We start from the raw sequence: 19,708 nt of genomic DNA, 5'->3' as shown, positions 1-19,708 counted from the left end.
ACTGAAACCTATTGCCTAAAGCACCTGACAGTACCTTCACTGAAGCTTTAAAGATATAGCTCTTGTTTGTAGCTGACTAGATAATTACTTAGATATGTTCATTAGAGTATAGTGTTAATTTGCTGCTTTCATCCTCCGCCTATCTTGGTCCCTCTCCTTATATGGGCCAACCCACCTATTTGATAGCACCCTTAATGTACTGGTCCCCAACCACAAGCCAGCATGTGTGGGGATGTGGGGCTGTATGGGGATGTAGGAGTGAGTGTGTATGTGTGTCTATAAAAACTAAATAAGAGTAACTGATTCCATTCAAACTCATTCCAGCTTTGTTAGAATCTAAGTAAAGGGCACAACTGACAGGGAGTCAGTAGAAAGAGAGCACAGGATAGGGCAATAGAAAGAGTATTGGACTAGAAATGAGGAGATTTGGTTCTTTCATTGACTTCCTGGGTGATCTTGAGTGAAGTAACTCCTTTCTTTGTGCCATACTTTCCCAAGATGACCGCCAAGGTCTCTTCCAGACTAACCACCTTAACTCTCTCTCCAGAGAACAGACAGAATATGGATGGTTCTAATCAAAGTCATCTTCTCTGCTAAAAATCATAATTCAAAATATGAGTCCTACTGTCACACAGTCAAAAGCATTACAAGCAGAGAAAAATGTCTGAAAAATGGAGTGTAGACCCAGAAATAATAGAAAGAGAAGTCTCACCATTAAGAAAATAATTTATTTCCCTGACCCCCTTCATCCCTTACTTAGCACTTTATTAGTACTAAAAATAAAACTAAACCTAGGAATATTGGCACCTGGAAAATAATTGATTAGGGAGGAAGAGAACAGCAGCAGCCATGGTAGTAGCATAGCTGATCATTGGATCATATATCAAGTGCCACCAAAGAAAGTGGCCTGTCCCCCCAAAAGCATTAGTCTTACATACAGGGGTCTAACTGGTGACTTTCGTGCTTTAGACAAAGAGCATAAAACATATCTGGAAAGAGAAGCACAAAACAAGGTACCCTTGACTTTTGAGAAGAAGGAAACAGGAAAGAGAGGAGCTGTCAAGGGAACACACTTATGATGGGGCCTGCAGGAAATAGAGCCCCTTATTATGTATGCTGTGGAAAGCATTCTTTTTTGAGGAGTGAGTTGGACTCCTTCAAAATTCTAGGCTTTTAATTCTATGATTCTGTGTTGTGAAAATGTCCTTGTTTAATTATTCTTGCTAAGTGCTAGATGGACAACATGGCAGAGTAGCAGAGTGGCCTCCTTGTCAGAAAGACCTGAGTTCAAATGTGTCCAAAGATACACACTGACTGAGTGACTGTCAGCAAGTCATAGTCTCTCAAGTGTCTGGCAACTCTTTAAGACTAAGTTGCAGAGAAGGTGCCAATCTGCACTAATTGCATTGGTATAGGAAATTCCATACCATAAACTCCTTACACTGATGTGATCATAGGTTCAATAACAAGCAAACAAGCAAATTAGGTGCTAAGTTCAGCTATTTCTGGTCAGCCAGTGCCCCTTAAATGTTGATACCAGAGAAAAAAGTCCCTGTTCCCCATCTTAGTTATAAATCTTTCCATAGGTTTTTTGGAGAAAGGTGGCCCCTGGACAAGGGTTGACAAGCTATGTAATTGTAGGTATGGTAAATTAAGAATTTTTACTTTACAGTAGCAGAAGCTGACCAAAGATCATAAGGTAAGATGTTGGGAAGCACCTCTCATTTCCCAATCTTCCTTCTCTCCCATCTCCCTTCTCACCCCTCCCCCTGCCTTGTTGTTCCATTTAGGTATCCAAAGTCAAAACCCTATTGCACTCTACTTGTAATAACTCTGAGGAAGAGCAATGGCCTGGGGAGGGTTCTAGCAGAACAATGACACCCTATGTTAAGAATGTACCCCTAGAGCTCCAAAGAACTTTTCCATTCTTGTTCCTTCATGTTAATTGATTTAATGTGGAACACTTATGGGTGTGTTTCAGTAAGTCTGTTGACTGTCAGTGTGATCCATGACAATGAATGAAATACTATTTGCTAATGGTGACTTCTTTAATTGTCACTGATAAAAAGAGGTGCAGTTTGGATAGGTGGAAAAGGTATTCACTAGCTTAGCAACAGTTCTTGTTCACAAAGAATCAGCCCTTCAATTCCACATACATATTCAGTGCTTTCTCTATGTGGACCATAGATTTGGAGCTGGAATGAAACTTGGAGATGATATAGTCCAAACTCCTCATTTTATACGAGAGGAAAATAAATCTAAAGGTGAAGTGATTTGCCCAAGGTAATTAGTGAGATAGCAGAGAAGAGACTATATTTGAACTCAGATTTTCTGACTCAAAATACACTGCTCTTTCTGAGAACCACACTGCCTGGGCACAATTAATTTTGACAGAATATTGGAGAAGGCAGAGAATTGAAGCATGGAGACCATTCGATGGAAAGTTACTTTCTCTCTGATTAAGGAAAGCTCAGTTTCACAAAGGTTGTTTTTGTATCTTTTGTTAAAATGACAGCTCATATGTTTCTAGCATATTGAAGTTCACTAAGAACTTTCTTCACAATGATGCTTCCTCTTGCTCCAATCTATTATGAGGTAGGCACAATTATCTCCATTTTGCAGATTAGGAAATTGAGGCCCAGACACACAAGCAACATTGCTTGGGGTCCCATTGCTAAAAAAGTAAGAGTGAAGAATCTCAATGGCATATTTGTACACATTTTCTCTGGGTCTTTTCTCTTTTCTCTCTATTCCCACTGCTGCTTCTCCTTCCTTTCTGAGCTGGTACTTTGTCTATCTTTAGGCTGGCATCTATTAAAATACATACATATATATTTTTCATATATCTGGCATATGCGTTTAACAATTGGTATAAATAAATCAGCACCACTGAATTCATTATGAATAGGCATCAACTTGCAATCAAACTTTTTCCATGCTAGAGAGTCAGTATGTTTCACAATTCTCAATAGAAGTGAATACATATAATATATATTTCATTTCCTCCCAAAGCAATTTTTAAAAGTCCCCAATACACATATATGTTAATATCATTATTCTCTGTATTCTACAGCCATTCATCTAACAGCTCTCCCCACTCAGCTGTGTCATCTTTGAATGAGATTGATCATCTCAGTTTCTTTCTCAAGAGAAATGAAAGAGAAGTGAGCCATATGGCAATCCCACAAAAAGATGCCCAGAGCAGGGAACAGTTTCATTTGGGTTAGTGGGAAAGAATCAGAGAAGCATAGATTCCTATTCTTCTTATAAATTTAGAACATGAAAGGACCTTAGGGATCAAGTCCAGCCTTTCATTTTAAGGGTGAGGAAACTGAGGCCAAGGGAGCATAAATGACTTATTTAAGGTCACAGAGTTAGTATCTAAGGCAGTCTTCAAAATCAAAGCTTCTTGACCCCAAGTCCAGTGCATAATTTTTCCTTCTGTAACTTCATAAGGAAAAGCAAGCTGATGGAAAATCAGCTCAGGATGGAAAAGATTTTGGTATGCTTTCCAACCTGTTATCAAAAGCGCTGATGGTCCCTGTTCTCAACCTGGAAGGCCCTCTTTATGGCCCATCCACGTCTTCCACTGATGAGTTCCTCCTGGGGTTTCCATTTTTTGCAGAGGTCCAGACTGGCCTTTATTCTCCTCCTGGCACTGTTCTTGGCTTCCATAGTTCAAAAACTCCTTTTTGTGCAATATCTTCCCATGTTAGAATGTAAGCTCCGTGAAGGCAGGGACTTTGTTTTATGTGTGCTTAGTACAATATCTGGCACATAGTAAACACTTAATAAATGCTTGTTTCCTGATTTCTTTCCTTTCTGTTAAAATATAACTGTGTTACCTAAAAAGGATAATGCAAACTCAGGCTGCGTTAACACAGCAAGGGAGATTGTAGTCCAACTCTCTTCTGCCCTGGTGAGTATCTTGGATATGGTGGTCAGTTTGGTGCGTCACATTTGAGCAAGGACATTGATAAACTAGTGCATATCCAGAGGAAGGAGATAGAATGGTAAGGAAGCATTGACCTTGCCATATGAGAATGTCAAAGGAATTTGGGATTTTTAACCTTTAGAAGAGGAGACTTTGAGGGAAGAGGGACTAGGTATAATCTGGCTAGCTCCACAATATATAGGAAAAATGAGTGCAAATTTAAGGAGGCAGATTTCAAGTCAATAAAACATGCTCCTTAAGAGAGCTATTTGAAAATGGAATGGGTTGGCTCATGAGATCTTAGGGTTTGGATCTAGGAGGCTCATTAAAAATCATTCAATCCAACCTACTTGTTTAACAGATGACAAAAGAGAAACCCAGAGATATAAAGTGATTTGTCAAAAGTCCTACAGGTGGCAAGAAGAAAACTGGAATTTGAACAGATATTTTGACTACAAATCCATTGTTCTTTCTACTACACCATAGCTCCTGGTTAAACAAAATGTTCAGATCCAGATGGAATCTTGAGTCAGGGGTGTTATAGAGAAGATTCATGCACAGATAGGGAGGGCTAGTTGATCTCTAGCTGTGGTTATTTCCAATCCTAAAATTCTGTGGAATGGAACATAAAATAAAATTGAGTTGAATGCCAAATGGGGTCAGGTGAATCAGATAAGGGAGGGTGTCAATCAATACCTTTTTCTATAAACACAGTCATGATTCTCTAGTATCAGAACCATAGTTCAGAGAACAGTGGTAATAACCTATACCAAGGAAGCCCAGGACCAGGATCCCAGATAGAACTTTGTGATTCAGAAGAAGCTAACTATCTGAACATGGGACAAAAGCATCTGCAATCATTTCAACAATAGACACACAAAGACAAGAATCTGCATGAAGGTCTAGGAGGTATGAGGCAAGTTATCAATGGAAGTGACGTAGTCAAGAGAATTCTTAGAGTCAGGCTGAGTGTACAGAAGGCCTGACGAGAGCAAAAGAGACCCAGTAATGGAGGTCTGGAAATCAGAGACAAGTCCCCTTGAGAGACTAAGATACAATGTTGTGACATATACTAAGGTCCAGCTCCACTTTTCAGCATCTCTTTAATTGTGACCTTCCTCCATTATAATGTAAGCTCCTTGAAGGCATGGACTGTTTCTTTTTGCTTGATTTGTAGGCCTTAGCACTGTACCTGGAACGTAGTAAGGGTTTAATAAATGCCTTTTGACTTGACTCAATAGGAGAGCCAGGCAGGAACCCAGTTACAGGCAACTGACGTTAACAAACTTCACATTTAGCTATCCTTGGTAATATAATTATCAGATTACACCTAGTTACCTTCTGTGTTGCTATTGCTTCTGTTCAATCATTTTAGTCATATCTGACTCTCGATGACCTCAGTTGGGGTTTTCTTGGCAAAAATATTGGTGTAGTTTGCCATTTCCTTCTACAGCTTATTTTACAGATGAGGAAACTGAGGCAAACAGGGTTAAATGATTTGCCCAGGGTCACACAGCTAGTAAGTATCTGAGGATGGGTTTGAACTCAGGAAGATGAGTCTTTCTGACTCCAGGCCTAGCACTCTGTCCACTGCACCAGATACCTGCCCTTCTAGCAGTCTGGAATTGGGAGATAAAATAACTAGTCCCTCCCCTATTTATCTCCTGCCAGGACAAGTAGATCCCAATGAGTCCTGTGGCTGAACTGGAGAGGCAACATTCTGTTAAGAAGAATGGACTTCCTTTCATTAAATGCTGCATCGCTTAAAATAAGGCAGCATTGCCCCTTTGCCTACTGGTGACATCAAAAGGAATAGAAACTTCCTTTATTAATGCAGATTAGCACTTCTCCTACAACTGATAATCTTAGAGAGAGATACCTGTTGCAATGAGAAATACACTGACTTTTCCAGGGTTATGTAGCCAGTATGGGTCAGAAACACTACTTGAATGCAGGTTTTACTGACTCAGAGGCCCACTCTCTACTCCTTACATGACACAGCCCCTAGAAGCATTATTTACATTATTTCACATATTTTACGATTATATATTTTATGATTATACATGTATTACATTATTTATGTTATTATGATCACTGAATATCTTGTTCTCTTAATTCTTTCTTCTTCATACTTTATCACTCTATATAAATCTCCACAGGCTTCTCTGAATGTCTCATATTCATGATTTCTTATGGAACAATAATATTCCATTTGATTTATATGCCACAATTTTTTCAGCCATTCCCCAATCAGGACACCCATTTTTTTTCATTTTTTGCTAGTCCAGAAAGCTAAATGAATATTATGTTATGCTTAGGACTTTTAATTATGCCAGTAGCTTCCTTAGTATATACAGCCAGTAATTATCCACAGAGTTTTTCCAAACTCTTCTAGCTTTGACGACCCCTTCTTGGATTTGTGACATAGATTTTTTGAACCCAAGAGTAAGTCTTTACATTTATCCCAAATTAATTTGTGTCTTATTTGATTTTATCCAATATTCTAGATTATTGTTATTATTGTACATTTTATGATAATATAAGTTACATATAATTATATCCAATATTTCTGTTTTTATAAATTTCTATAAGTAAGCTAAATATACTATGAGGAAGTCACTTTATAACTTCACAGACAAACTTCTTTTTGTTCAATTTATTGTAAATAGGGGCAGCTAGGTAGTGCAGTGGATAGATCACTGGCCCTGAAGTCAGGAGGACCTGAGTTCAAACCTGGCCTCAGACCAAACACTTGACACTTACTAGCTGTGTGACCCTGGGCAAGTCACTTAACCCCAATTGCCTAAAAGAAAAAAGAAACAAACAAAACAAACAAACAATTTATTGTAAATATCCAGAAATATAAAAATTGTAGTTTCTTTAAAGTCATCTGAAATGACATGTTTGGAGGGGGCCCAAGGGACACTGCTATTAGCTTTCCTGCCTTGCGAGCTAGCTTTTTAGGTCAATATTTTGAGGATCTGTGGTTTCATCAATGTGGCTACTCCCTCTGTCAATAAAGATTCCAACCCTTCTTTGACCTATTATAAGGTCTTCCAAAGTAACTTGTCATTCTAAAATTCATTACTGTCTGATTAACCTAGAGATATTTCTCTTAGTGGTTTAAAAAAATGCCTTCAAGAGAAAAGTCAGCAGTTAGTCAGGAGAGACGAGTTTTCTGTATTGAGTAATGTGATTGGAAAAGGAATCTCTCCTAGATAAGAAAAAAGCAGAGGGGAGTAGGGAGGGAGGTATCAAGGAAGTGGAGTATTTTCTTCTCCTTTTCCCCACCTACTCCATAACGAAAATGATCAATTTATCTATTCAATACGCATTTATGAAGTCTCTACTTGTGGCAGAGCACTGTTCTATACCCTGACAGAAGTACAAAGTTTGGATGTGATGTATTCTCTATTCTCATACAGCATACATTTTGGTAAGGTAATAACATACAAACACAAATAATTAAAATACATTATGAAATGGAGGCAGCTAGATGGTACAGTAGATAGAGTGCCTGGCTGGAGGTAAAAGGATCTGAGTTCAAATCCAGCCTCAGACACTTACTAAATATCTAACCCTGGGTGAGTCACTAACCCTATTTGTCTTAATTTCCTTATCAATAAAATGGGGATAATAATAACACTTACTTCCCAGGGTTCTCTTGTTAGGATCAAATGAAATGATAATTGTAAAGCAGTTAGCACAGTGCCTGGTACATAGTAAGCACTATATAAATATTAGCTATTATTATTAACAGAAAAGGTGCTGATACCAGATTCAGAAAGCCTAGGTTCAAGTTCCATCTCTAATATTTAATATCTATGTGACCATGGACAAGTCTTGATGTTTGTGAGTCTCAGTTTTTTCATCTATAAAATGAGGAGGTCAGACTCAATGACTTCTTAGGTCTCTTCTAGCTCTGTAAGCTTATGTATAGCACAAGTACATTAGAGAAACACAAATTGAAGGCCTATGTAAGATCCTAAAGGGGAGATCGTTGTAATAAGTGGAAGAAGGGAGGGCTTCATGAAGGAGGTGCCATTGGAGTGTGTGTAAGGAGAGCTATCTAGATGATAGCCATCACAGCAACATCGCCTAACACTTAAAAGAGGCAGCAGAGTATAATAGAAAAAACGCTGAACCTCTTGAGCTCGAATTCCTTCCAGAAAGTAACTAGATATAGAAACTCTTGTAATTCATTCGACATTTCTAAACTTTTCCTACCTTCTAAAATGGATGTTTTTTCTAGGACAAGCATTTTTAAAAATCATATCGCTCCATCTAAGTGTTATTATTCATGAAATTTTCAGTCTATGAGGCATTTCACATCCCTTGTTCCACTTGATCCTCATAACAACCCCAGGAAATAGGCCAAGAAACCATTTTCATCCCCATTTTACTGATAAGGAAATTGAGTCTCTAAGAGGCGAAGTTATTCACCTATGGCCACACTATTAGGTTATGAATTAATAACTATTTCATTTCATTAAATGCCACTCTTTCAAAAAGAGTAGCCAGGAGACCACACAAAACTGATATTCAGCCAGAAAGGATAGCGTAACAAAGGATTGTGTTCTCTAAACTTATTTCAATCACCTCTACAGTCATGGAGTCTTTAGTAGTTTCCAATAACACAGGATTAATTCTTTGGGTCTCAGGGGGAAACTATTTGACAGTCCTGTGGACTCATGATGGAGTCCATTCATATGAAGATCATAAAAGTAGGTGGTATTGTAAAAAGAGTTCTGGAATTGGAGCCAGGCAGCCTGGTTTTAATCATGGCTCTGTCACTTTATAGCTGCATAGCCTTAAGTCCCTTAACCTTTTGTTTCGTCATATGTAAAATGAAGGTTGGATTCAATGATCTCTTCCAACTATATATCTATGATCATATGATCCACTGAACTCTGTTGTCAAGCTTTATTGACCATTCCCCTATGACATCTCTCGAGTATAACCAGTTCTCCTCACCCTAGCTCAAATCCTCATCATCTTTCACCTAGATACTTTTGATAACTTCCTAATTGACTCCTCTGCCTTCAGATTCCCCTCTTTCCAATTTATCCTACATGTAGTGGCCAAATTGATATTCTTGAAAATTAGAAGTCTAACTACTTCACTCCTTACCCAAGAAGCTTCTGTGGTCCCCTATTATTTCAAGAGTAAATACAAACATCTATATTGAGGCAGCTACATTGGCCAATAGATAGAACACTGGGCCTGGGGTGAGGAAGACCTGAATTCAGATCTCACTTCAGACACTTATTAAATATTTGACCACTTAACCTAAATCTGCCTTACTTTCTTCATCTGTAAAATTGAGATCATAATTTGATCTACTTCCCAGGGCTGTTATGAGGATAAAATGAGATAATATTTGTAAAGAACTCAGCACAGTGCCCAGCATATAGTAGGTATTACATAAATGTTAGCTACTGTTGTTATTATTATCACATTTAAAACCCTTTCCAGTCTGTCTCCTGCCTATGTTTCCAAGTTTTGAAAAAAGTCTTAGTTTCCTTTAAATCACTGCTCAGGTATGACCTCGTATACAAGGCTTTTCTTCATCCTATAGATTATTAGTTCTTCCTCCCCATCACTTTATATTTATATTTATTTTGTATACAGGATGTCCCATTTGGGGAACCCTATATATTTTATACTTACTTATCTGTACAATGGAAGTCAATGTAGTACAGAAGAAAGACTGCTGGTCAGAGGATCTGTTTCTGATATTGACTGTCTGTGTGACCTTAGTCAAGTCACTTCATTTCCCTATATCTCAGTTTCTTCATACGTAAAATAGGGAAATTGGATTAGATGAGTCCTGAGGTCCCTCGGGGCTTGAGAGCCAAGATCCCACATTGTTTTTCCCCATTTAAGTATAACCTCCTTGACATCAAAAATCATTTAATTTTGGATCTCCAGTGCACACAGTGGATGCTTAATAAATAGTTGTTGAGTTGGAATGGAATTCTCAAGTACCTGTGATATGCCAGGCATTGTGCTAAGCAATTAGCAAATATTATGTCATTTGAACTGAATCGCTAGATTGAAAAAGCTCGACTCAGAATTGTGGATATACACAAAGTATAGTGAGAAAGAAAATGAAGAAACAAAATTTCAGGGCATTATCCCTAACATTAATACAAAACATTTACAATAATATATTCAGAAAGAACACAAAAGTACTTCTTGCTATGTAGGACCTATTTTTTTTTATAACTGATTCTTCAAATAAAGTAATTTCAAATTGATCCTGTGACATTTGTCATGCACGGAAAAGGGTAGTATTTGCTACCTTTCTCATTCAGCAAGATGTGAACAATTCTTGGGCTATCAGCAGATGGACATGAGTTCTCCATAATTGTGAAGCACAACTCCTAAAAATCAGCTACCATGTAAACCATGTTTCCATGTTAGTCATGTTGCAAAAGAAAAAACAAAACAAAAGGAAAAAAAAACTATGAAAGTGAAAAAATAGCATGCTTCAATCCACTTTCAGAATCCATCAATTCTTTCTCTGGAGGTGGATAGCATTTTCCATCATGGGTCTTTCGGGATTATCTTGGATCATTGTATTTCTGACAAGAGCTAAGTAAATCACAGCACAATGTTGCTGTTATTGTGTACAATGTTTTCCTGGTTCTGCTTACTTTATTGAATGGATAAATTAATGTACAATTGACCATCTTTATTATGGAGTTAAGTAGAGAAAAGGAGAAGAAAATATGAAAATACCTCATTTCCTTGATTCCTACCCCACTCTGCTTTTTTCTTATCTAGGAGAGGTTCTCTTTCCAACCACATTACTCAATCCAGAAAATTCATCTCTCCTTAAATATGTAAATAAATAATGTAAACAGTATGGAAGGCAAAGAGAGTTAATAGTGCACACTGCAGGCACCTAATTAGGCTTGTCCTCCACTTCGGGGCTCTGTGATCTCATTGATTTGGGCATTCCCTCCATTGGTTAAGAGCAAAACCCATCCAAGCTTTTTAATCCTGCATGATCCTTGTACATTTTCTCCTCAAAAATCATTTGCTGAGGATACTCCCAATTGTGGGAGGAATCAAAAGGCTGCATAATGTGACTTAGAAGATACAAGCAGCTCAGAGAAAGCCTGCAACCCTTCCTTTCAATTTGTTCCCCCTTGGTTTCAACAACAGTTTCAAAGTAACTGAGTACCATCTCTTCCTATGGCTCTGAAAAGCAGGTCTACTTGCAAGTACAGTGAGAAGCAGAGTGATTCAGTGGAAAGAGCCTCGGATTGGGAGGTAGGAAATTTGCATTCCAGTCCCACCTTTACTATTAGCTGTCTATGTGGCCTTGGCCTTGAAGTAAAAAGCCCCCTGCCTCCTCCCCCACCTTAGTTTCCATAACTATAAAATTACATGAACAGAGATTTGTAGGTGGCAGGGACTCAAGAGGCCTTCTAGAGCAAATACTTCACTTTAGATGAGGAAATTGAAGCCCAGAAGATTTAAGAGACTTGCCTATAGATAAACACATAGTAAAGAGGAAGCCAAGGTTTATATCCAAGTTCTCTGACTCCAAATCCAGCACTCTTTCCGTTATACCACAATCACTTTTTTTTTCTAAACATTATTTTATTTTTTCCTATTACATGTAAAGACATTCTTTTTTTTTTTTTGCTTTTTGGTGAGGCAATCAGGGTTAAGTGACTTGCCCAGGGTCACACAGCTAGTAAGCATCAAGTGTCTGAGGCAGGATTTGAACCCAGGTCCTCCTTACTCCAAGGCCAAAGACAATTTTTAACATTCTTTTTTTTTTTAAAGATTTTGAGTTCTAAATTTTCTCTCTCCCTCCCTCCTTCCTAAAATGGTAAATAATTTGATAAAATGGTAAATAATTTTGCAATCATATAGGCCATGTTTCCATATTAGTTATGTTGCAAAAGAAGAAACAGAACAAAAGGGGGAAAAAATTATGAAAAAAATTAAAGAAAGTGAAAAATAGCATGCTTTGATCTGCAATCAGACTCCATAGTTCTTTCTCTGGATATGGATAGCATTTTCCATCAAGAGTCTTTTGGAATTGTCTTGGATCATGGTATTGCTGAGAAGAGCTAAGTCAATCACATTTGATCATTGAAAAATCTTGCTATTGGTATGTACAATGTTCTACTGGTTCTGCTCACTTCACTTTTCATCAGTTCATTTAAGCTTTCCAGCATACAAAACTCTCTTATGAAGGAGTCTGTTCCAGATAGGAGTCATGTTAAGGTGCTATTTGAACCAGATAACCTATGAGATCTCCTCTCACTCTGACTTTACGATTCTTTTTTCGCTAAACCAGAATTTCTTAAACTAGATTAAGAATATGCTTTTATTTTTAACTTTTAAAACTGTGTTTCAGTATAATTGGTTTCCTTTATAATGGCATGTATTTTATCTTATGGATTTAAAAACATTATTATGAGAAGGAATCCATAGGATTCACCACGCTGCCCAAGAGGTCCATGACACAAAACAGGTTAAGAACCTTTACGTGATGTCTTCCCTAACATTCAACTAATGAATGATAATATTCCTAAAACACCAATCCTATCATGCTATTTCCATGCTCACAATCCTCTCATTCCCTTCTAGCTACAGTCATATTCTTTATCCCATCACTCAAAGCCTTCTATATTCTGGCCCCACTTTATCTTTCTAAATTCATGTCCCACTATAATGTTCACCATTTACTCTAGTTAAACTGGCCTCCTCTCTGAGCCTACCTGGCTCATTCTTAAATCCCTTGTCTTTTTTCATTCAAACCTCCCTTCTGTCACTAGTCGTCACTATCAATATCTTAACCATCATCCAGAACCATCTCAAGGTCCACTTTTCCCACTGCTCCAGCTCATGTGCTCCATTCTCCTATCCCAGAGTACAAATTCTATCCAGCTTTCAAAATTTGTATTCATCCTTTGGATATTAATTATTATGACTTCTGCATATATGTGCATATATGTGTCTTTTTATCCCAGTCAGACTAAGGCTCACAGGGAGAAGAACTCTGTCTTCCATTTCTCTTGTGTATTTGCTTCAATACCCTTCTTCTTCTTGTTCAGTCATGTTTGACTCTTTGTTTTCTTGGCAAAGATACTGGAGTGGTTTGCCATTTCCTTCTCCAGTGGATCACCTTTTTGTCACTAATCCACAAAGCAAATAGAGGTTAAGTGACTTGCCCAGGGTCACACAGCAAGAAAGTGTCTGAGGCTGAATTTTAACTCAGGCCCTCCTAGCTCCAAGCCCAGTGCTATCCACTGTACCACCCATAAGTGTCCTGTACATAGAGTTATACCTAAAATAATTGGGTATAAAGGCACCCTCATAGAATTTCAGGTCTAGAAAGAACAACAGAGACCATCTAAAAAACCCTACCTGAGCAGGAATCCCCTTCAAAGCATGCTGAGGGTCAGTTAGGCAGTGAGGTGGATAGAGCTCCCAGTCTTGGAGTCAGGAGGACCTGAGTTGAAATCCTGCCTCAGACTCATGACACTTGCTAACTGTGTGACCCTGGGCAAGTCACTTAACCCCGATTGCCTCACCAAAAAAAAAAAAAAAAAAAAGAGCATGCCCAAAAAGTGGTCATCCAGGTTCCTCATGGAAACCTCCCAAGAATGGGGAAGTCACTGCTTATGGGAGCAGTTCTTTCCACTTCAGGACAGTGCTAATTGTTAGAAAGTGAATCTTTCTGTTGAGCTGAACTCGTCTTACTCTGATTTCCTATCCACTGAATCTAGCCAAACATGTAAGAAGGCATTATCAGGAACCACGGCAGAGACTCATATTACCTTGGCTGGGGCAGATGAAAGTGTGGCCTAGTCTCCAAATCAGGTTGATGCCGCTGCCAGAGTGCCAGGTCACTATAGCCATTTTGAAATAGATACGTGGGGAGTGGGAAGTGGGGCACAGTAGTGTTCTGAAACTCTTTTTTAAAATTTCTCATTTCATGGGGAGATTGGGTCGGATCTGAATGCTTGGTACTAGAAGGATGTTTCTGGATTAAATATTTAAATAAGCACAGCTCATCATTTGGTCCCTCTGCATAAGCAAATTTATACATACACTCATGCATGCCTCAGAAAGGAGAACTGTGTGCTCATTGATGACTTGTGGTTTGCTCACTTTGGCTGGGAGATAAGAGATTTAGGTGAGGCTTACATGACCCCCAAGGCCCTGTCCTGGGTCCTCTCCATTTCTGCCTTTCTACTAGAAGTTCTTTGGGTCATGAGCCTCTTGGGCAATCTGGTGAAGTCTTAGGACCCCTTCTCAGAAAATGTCTTAAAATGCATAAAATAAAATGCATAGGACCACAAAGGAAACCACTCATGTTGAAATAGTTATCAATATACTTTTTAAAAATGATGGACCCCCTGAAATCTATTCATTGATCTGGATCTCAAAGGGTCTGTTGCTCCCCAGGCTAAGAACTTCTATAAATCTATACTTTCTCCATTACTGATCATAACAGTTCAATTACTATCTCTATTCAGATGCCTTCTGTAAAGCTCAGTTCCCTCATTTGTAAAACAGGCAAAATAATACTTTCTCTGCCTACCTTTTAGTTAGATGATGTACATAAAGCATTTTTATAGCCTGAAGCACTGTGGAACACAGATTTGGAGCAGGAAGAGACCTCAGAATTCATCTAGTTCAACCTTCTCAATTTACTGCAGAAGCTAGGATCTAGTGGGGTTAAGTGTCCTGTCTCAGATCCTAAAATGAATGTAGCAGAGCTAGCATTTGAACTTAGGTCTCTCCAACTCCTTGTCCATTGCCCTTACCATTTAAAAAAAAATTCCCCAATTTCATGTAAAAACAATTTTAACATTCAATTTTTATAATTTTAAGTTCTAAAATCTCTCCTTCCCTTCCTCCCCTCACCCCTCCCTGCCATGACAAAGCAATTTTATATGGGTAATACATGTGCCATCATATAAAATATGTTCCATGTTAATCATGTTGTAAAAGAAGACACAAAACAAAAAAAAACATGAAAAAATAAAGAAAACTAAAAAATAGTATGTTTCAATCTTCATTCACACTCCATCATCCTTCTCTGAAGGCAGATAACATTTTTCATCATAAGTCCTTTGGAATTTTCTTGGATCTTGGTATTGTTGAGAATAGCTAAGTCATTCACAGTTTATTATCATGCAACATTGCTGTTACTGTGTACAATGTTCTCCTGGTTCTGCTCACTTCACTCTGCGTCAGTTCACGTAAGTATTTCCAGTTTTTCTGAAAGCATTCAGGCATAATTTACTAAGAACCTACTATGTGCCAGGCATTGTGCTGCAAGGGTGGAGAACCTGCAGCCTTGAGGCCACATGTGGCCCTCTAAGTCCTCAAGTGGGGCAGCCCCACCCCTGCTAGGGACTGGGCATATAGTGACAAAAAAAAAAATCCTTGTCCTCAAAGTGCTTATACTCTTTTGTCCTAGGTGAGGAAAGGAAGGTAGATCACTCCTATACATAGTATTCTAAAAGTGTTAGTGTTAAACTAATACTTTTGGGTCATCCTATTTATTCCCCTAAAGGCAGCTAGGTTGCAGAGTGGATTAGCACTTGGCTCACAATTAAGAAGACCTGAGTTCAAATCTGACTTCAGACACTAACTCTGTGACCCTGGGCAAGTCACTTAGCCTCTGCTTGCCTCAGTTTCCTTAACTGTAAAATGAGAATAGTAAGAACATCTGCCTCTCAACAAAGGCTGGTGTGAGGGTCAGATGAGATAATGTTTGTAAAATGATTAGCACAGTGCCTGTTTAGTACTTGTTTCCTTCCTTTCTTATTTCCCATAGAGGAAACTAACCAGCTGTATGACATTGGGTGGTTTACTTGTCTTTCTTGATTATTTCACACTTTGTGTGTATACACACACATATACACATGTGTGTGCATGCATGAACCTAAGTATCTGTGCATATGTATGAATGCATAAAGACTATCCATCTATTTGTATATATTTATATGTGTGTATATACGTATATCATATATGCACTATATACACATTAAATAAAGGTCATGGGGTATGGGAAGAAACTTTGGGGATCAGGACAAGTTTCATATTGAAGATGAGTTTTGAAGGAAACCAAGGATTGTAATAGGTGACGGTGAGGAGGTAGGACATTCTAGGTATACAGGACTGTCACTGCAAGGGTGCAGATATGAGAGATGGAGTGTTAGTAAGAGGAAGAGCAAGAAGGTCAGAATACTTAGATGGTAAAGTCACTGACAATGTGAAGGGGAGGAGTAAACTTGTAAAGAGGTTATGAAGAGCTTTAAATACCAAACAGAGAAGTTAGTCAGTCAACAAGTGTTTATTAAAAGGCCTTACTCTGGGCCAAGCTCTGTATCAAGTGTTTCTGAGGATCCAAAGAAAAACAAATAAGACAAACAAAAACAAAACAATCTCTGCTTTCCAGGAGAACCTATTTTAATGGGGAGAACACATGTAAATATCAAGGTACATATATAGTATATGAACAGAACCTAAAAGGGAAATGTGTTAGTATATGTTGATCTAGAGGTGCTATGGAAACTGGGCTTATCTTTGAAATTAGAGGGCCTGGGCTCAAATTTTTCTTCTACCTCTTATCCACTTATTGTGTCTGTGACCTTCAGCAAGTCACTTGAGCTCTTGTGGCACCAGATTCCTCATCTGTGTAGGGTGGGAGTTGACCAAGATGACCTCTAAGATCCCTTCGAGATCCAAGTCTATGATCTTTTAATCCTAGAGGTAAGAGAGATAGACTAGAGTTTAAGTAGAGTCACGTGGTTATTATTCTCCTAATTTTAATGATCATTTTCAGTGACAGGAGCAAACTAGAAGAATGTTTTCAGTGTCTTGGGTGGATTTTCTATGGTAGACACAGAAAAATTGGTACTAGAAAGGCACAGGGTGAGCAGGCATGCAGAGCATGGAAATCAACACTGGTGGAGGGACTATCTATGTGGATGAAATCATTACTTCATTGAGGTAGTAAGTATAACAATATTATTTATGGCTGTTGGAGCAAATTATTCTCACTTGACCATTGTGCCAGGCAAAGTCTTCACATGCTTGGGGTAGACATCCCCTTAACTCACCAATGGGTTTGAGGCTTGTCAGTTACCCTCAACTTGGTTTAGATAGTTTGCCAAGATGGTTTTACCAGGGTGTAGCTGCTGCATGTGGTAAAGCTTCTTGGAGCCACAGGTGAGAGTTGGGTGACAGGTGGACACCAAAGGTGGATGAGCAACCCTGAAAAGGGCTCAGCAAGCCCTCACACCACAGGTGCTAGTACTCCCTTAACAGCTCGTATTGTGGAGTGCTTAGAGCTTGGTCAGACATCAAAGACACTGAGGTCATCTACTGAATCCCAGGTCATCACCAATCATCTTGATTTGTCTTGCCACTGAACTCTGATGACTCTGGAAGAGACAATGAGGCAGACAACTGTGAGGGACTGTCTGATGTTGGCAGCTGCCAGTTGGGTGCTGTGGTATGGGTAAGGTAAGATCTGGGTATTTTGGAAGTCGAGGCAGGGACTGTGGTAGGCAGAGTCATGTGTACTGGGATGGGCTGGATACGGAGAAGCCATGAGGCAATTGGGCAGTGCTATGAGATAAGCTGGGTTCAAGGAAGTAGCCGAGCCTGAGCTCCTGAGGCAAGGGGTGGTGCCATGTGGGAGTGGGATGGCAGAGGACTGAGTTCCCTCTGCTTAGTCCCCTCCCTATATGCAACGTCATCCCCAGATGCCTCTTGTGACCTTCCTGACTTTGTGCAGCACTGACCCAGTCCCCTCCTGAGTCTGACTTCCTAGGTCACGTACTCTTGTCTATGCGTCAATCCCAGATGCCTCCTTCCTGTATCCAATCCTGGCCTCCTACATCACTCCCTCCCCCTTGGTGTGCTAAACTCAGACAGCCCCTTCCGGTATCTGACCCTACAATCATTGGCTAGTAGCGGGCTGGGGAGGAGGGGCTAAGTAGGTACTTAGGAACAAGCGTGGTCAGATCACACACGTGCGCTCTCCCCTGGCTCCTGCCTGTTGCTCTGGCCTTGCTGCTTGGGCTTGCTATGATGGTTTGCTGTGTTGGCCTCTGAATAAAGCTCTGGTGTTGGTGCCTCCTGATGGCTCGTCTCTGTGTGGTGATCCGGCTGAGGACCGAGGACCCAGGCATGGGTAAGACTCTGGTGGTGCACTTCTTTTAAGAGAAGTGGGTACTGGCGCACGACTGGCAGAGGGCCGGCGTGCGGCCCGTATAGACAACTATGTGCAACTCTGTCTCACTTAAATTCAATTTATGAGCAAGTTGAGACATCACTATATAATGCCACTGGTCCACTTTGAAAACGAAAGATGAACAACAATACTAATATTAGCAGTATTATTATTGCTATTGCTACCATGGTAGACAGCAGTTTTCCAGTGTTTCTTCCATTTGTTTAAAGGGGATTTTTAAAGGTACTATAGCATATTAACTTTTGAATATTTTAAATATATTTAGAGGAGCATTCAAGTATACCTACAGCCAGGTGCTACAGTAGACTAGACTCTGGACCTGGAATCAAGAAAAGCTGAAGTTCAAATCCAACCTCAGACACTTACCAGCTAAGTGACTAAGGACAAATCATTTAACCTTTCTAAAGCTCAGTTTCCTTATCTGTAAAATGGGGATCATAATACCACCTACCTCATACATTGTTGTTGTGAGGACCAAATGTGATAATATTTGCAAAGTGCTTCAAAAACTTTAAAAGATTGTATGAATGCTAGCTATTATGATTAGGTTTACAAAGTCTTTCCTTTTTGGAATCAGCTCTAAGTTTTTATATTTCCTATCAAACTTGATGCTTTTATCTGTCTGACATCTTTTCCTGAAATTCTGAAGCTTTCTGCATTTAACCTATGAGAAATTTGGTAAAAGGATTTTATGTTTCCTTCTCTTTGTGCTGCTTTGCTAAAGTCACAGGAGACAACTTTGACTTTATTTTTCTATGAGGCCTTTTAAAAGTATTCTGACACTATGGTTGACCCATCTGGCTCCCAAATTCGATATGCATGCTTGATAAAGTGCTGTAGTTCTAAAAATACATCGAGATGCAGAACAATGCAATTGTGGGTATGCAAAAGAACAGCTGTAGTTCAGGTCACTACAGCTAATTAACATCTGTAAGCTTTTACTGAGCCCCAAACTTGTGTTAGGAGAGAAAGAGGTTGAAGCCACATCTGTCTTCAGGGCACTTCAGCTCTTGCAGGGGAGCCAGGAACTGTTCATAAAATGACCAGTTACAACAAAAGGTCACATCTGCTAAATGACCAATGGATGGCATAGACAGGGCTGCTACAATATTCTGAAGACAAGAGCTCATTTTAGTCTGTAGCCATCATCTTAAATTTGCCATTCCATTCATCATTAGACCCCTAAAACTAAGAGGCTACTCCAGAGGTTCCCAAACTTATTTGGCCTACTGCTCCCTTAAAAAAAAATACTTAAGAATCCCCCTGGAAATCTTTCTTTAACTCTTTATTTTTTTTTAATTTCTGTCATTTCAAAAAAAATGATGCATTTTAAATTTAACAATTTATTATAAATGTGTGGGGTTTTTTCCTGCATTGAAATTTTGATGACATATTATTGTGTCATGTAACTGTATCATATCATAAACAAGTCATCACATGCACTTATTCCTGCAGATGCATGCTGGACTTCTTGCCAATGTGCCTGTCAACGCTTGCTTGTCAAAACCTGTCAGCAGACTTGACCC

This window comes from Vombatus ursinus, unplaced genomic scaffold, assembly GCF_900497805.2.
Source record: "Vombatus ursinus unplaced genomic scaffold, bare-nosed wombat genome assembly UNPS02014180.1, whole genome shotgun sequence".
NCBI classification, from domain to species: domain Eukaryota; kingdom Metazoa; phylum Chordata; class Mammalia; order Diprotodontia; family Vombatidae; genus Vombatus; species Vombatus ursinus.
Note: the sequence above shows the minus strand (reverse complement) of the source record.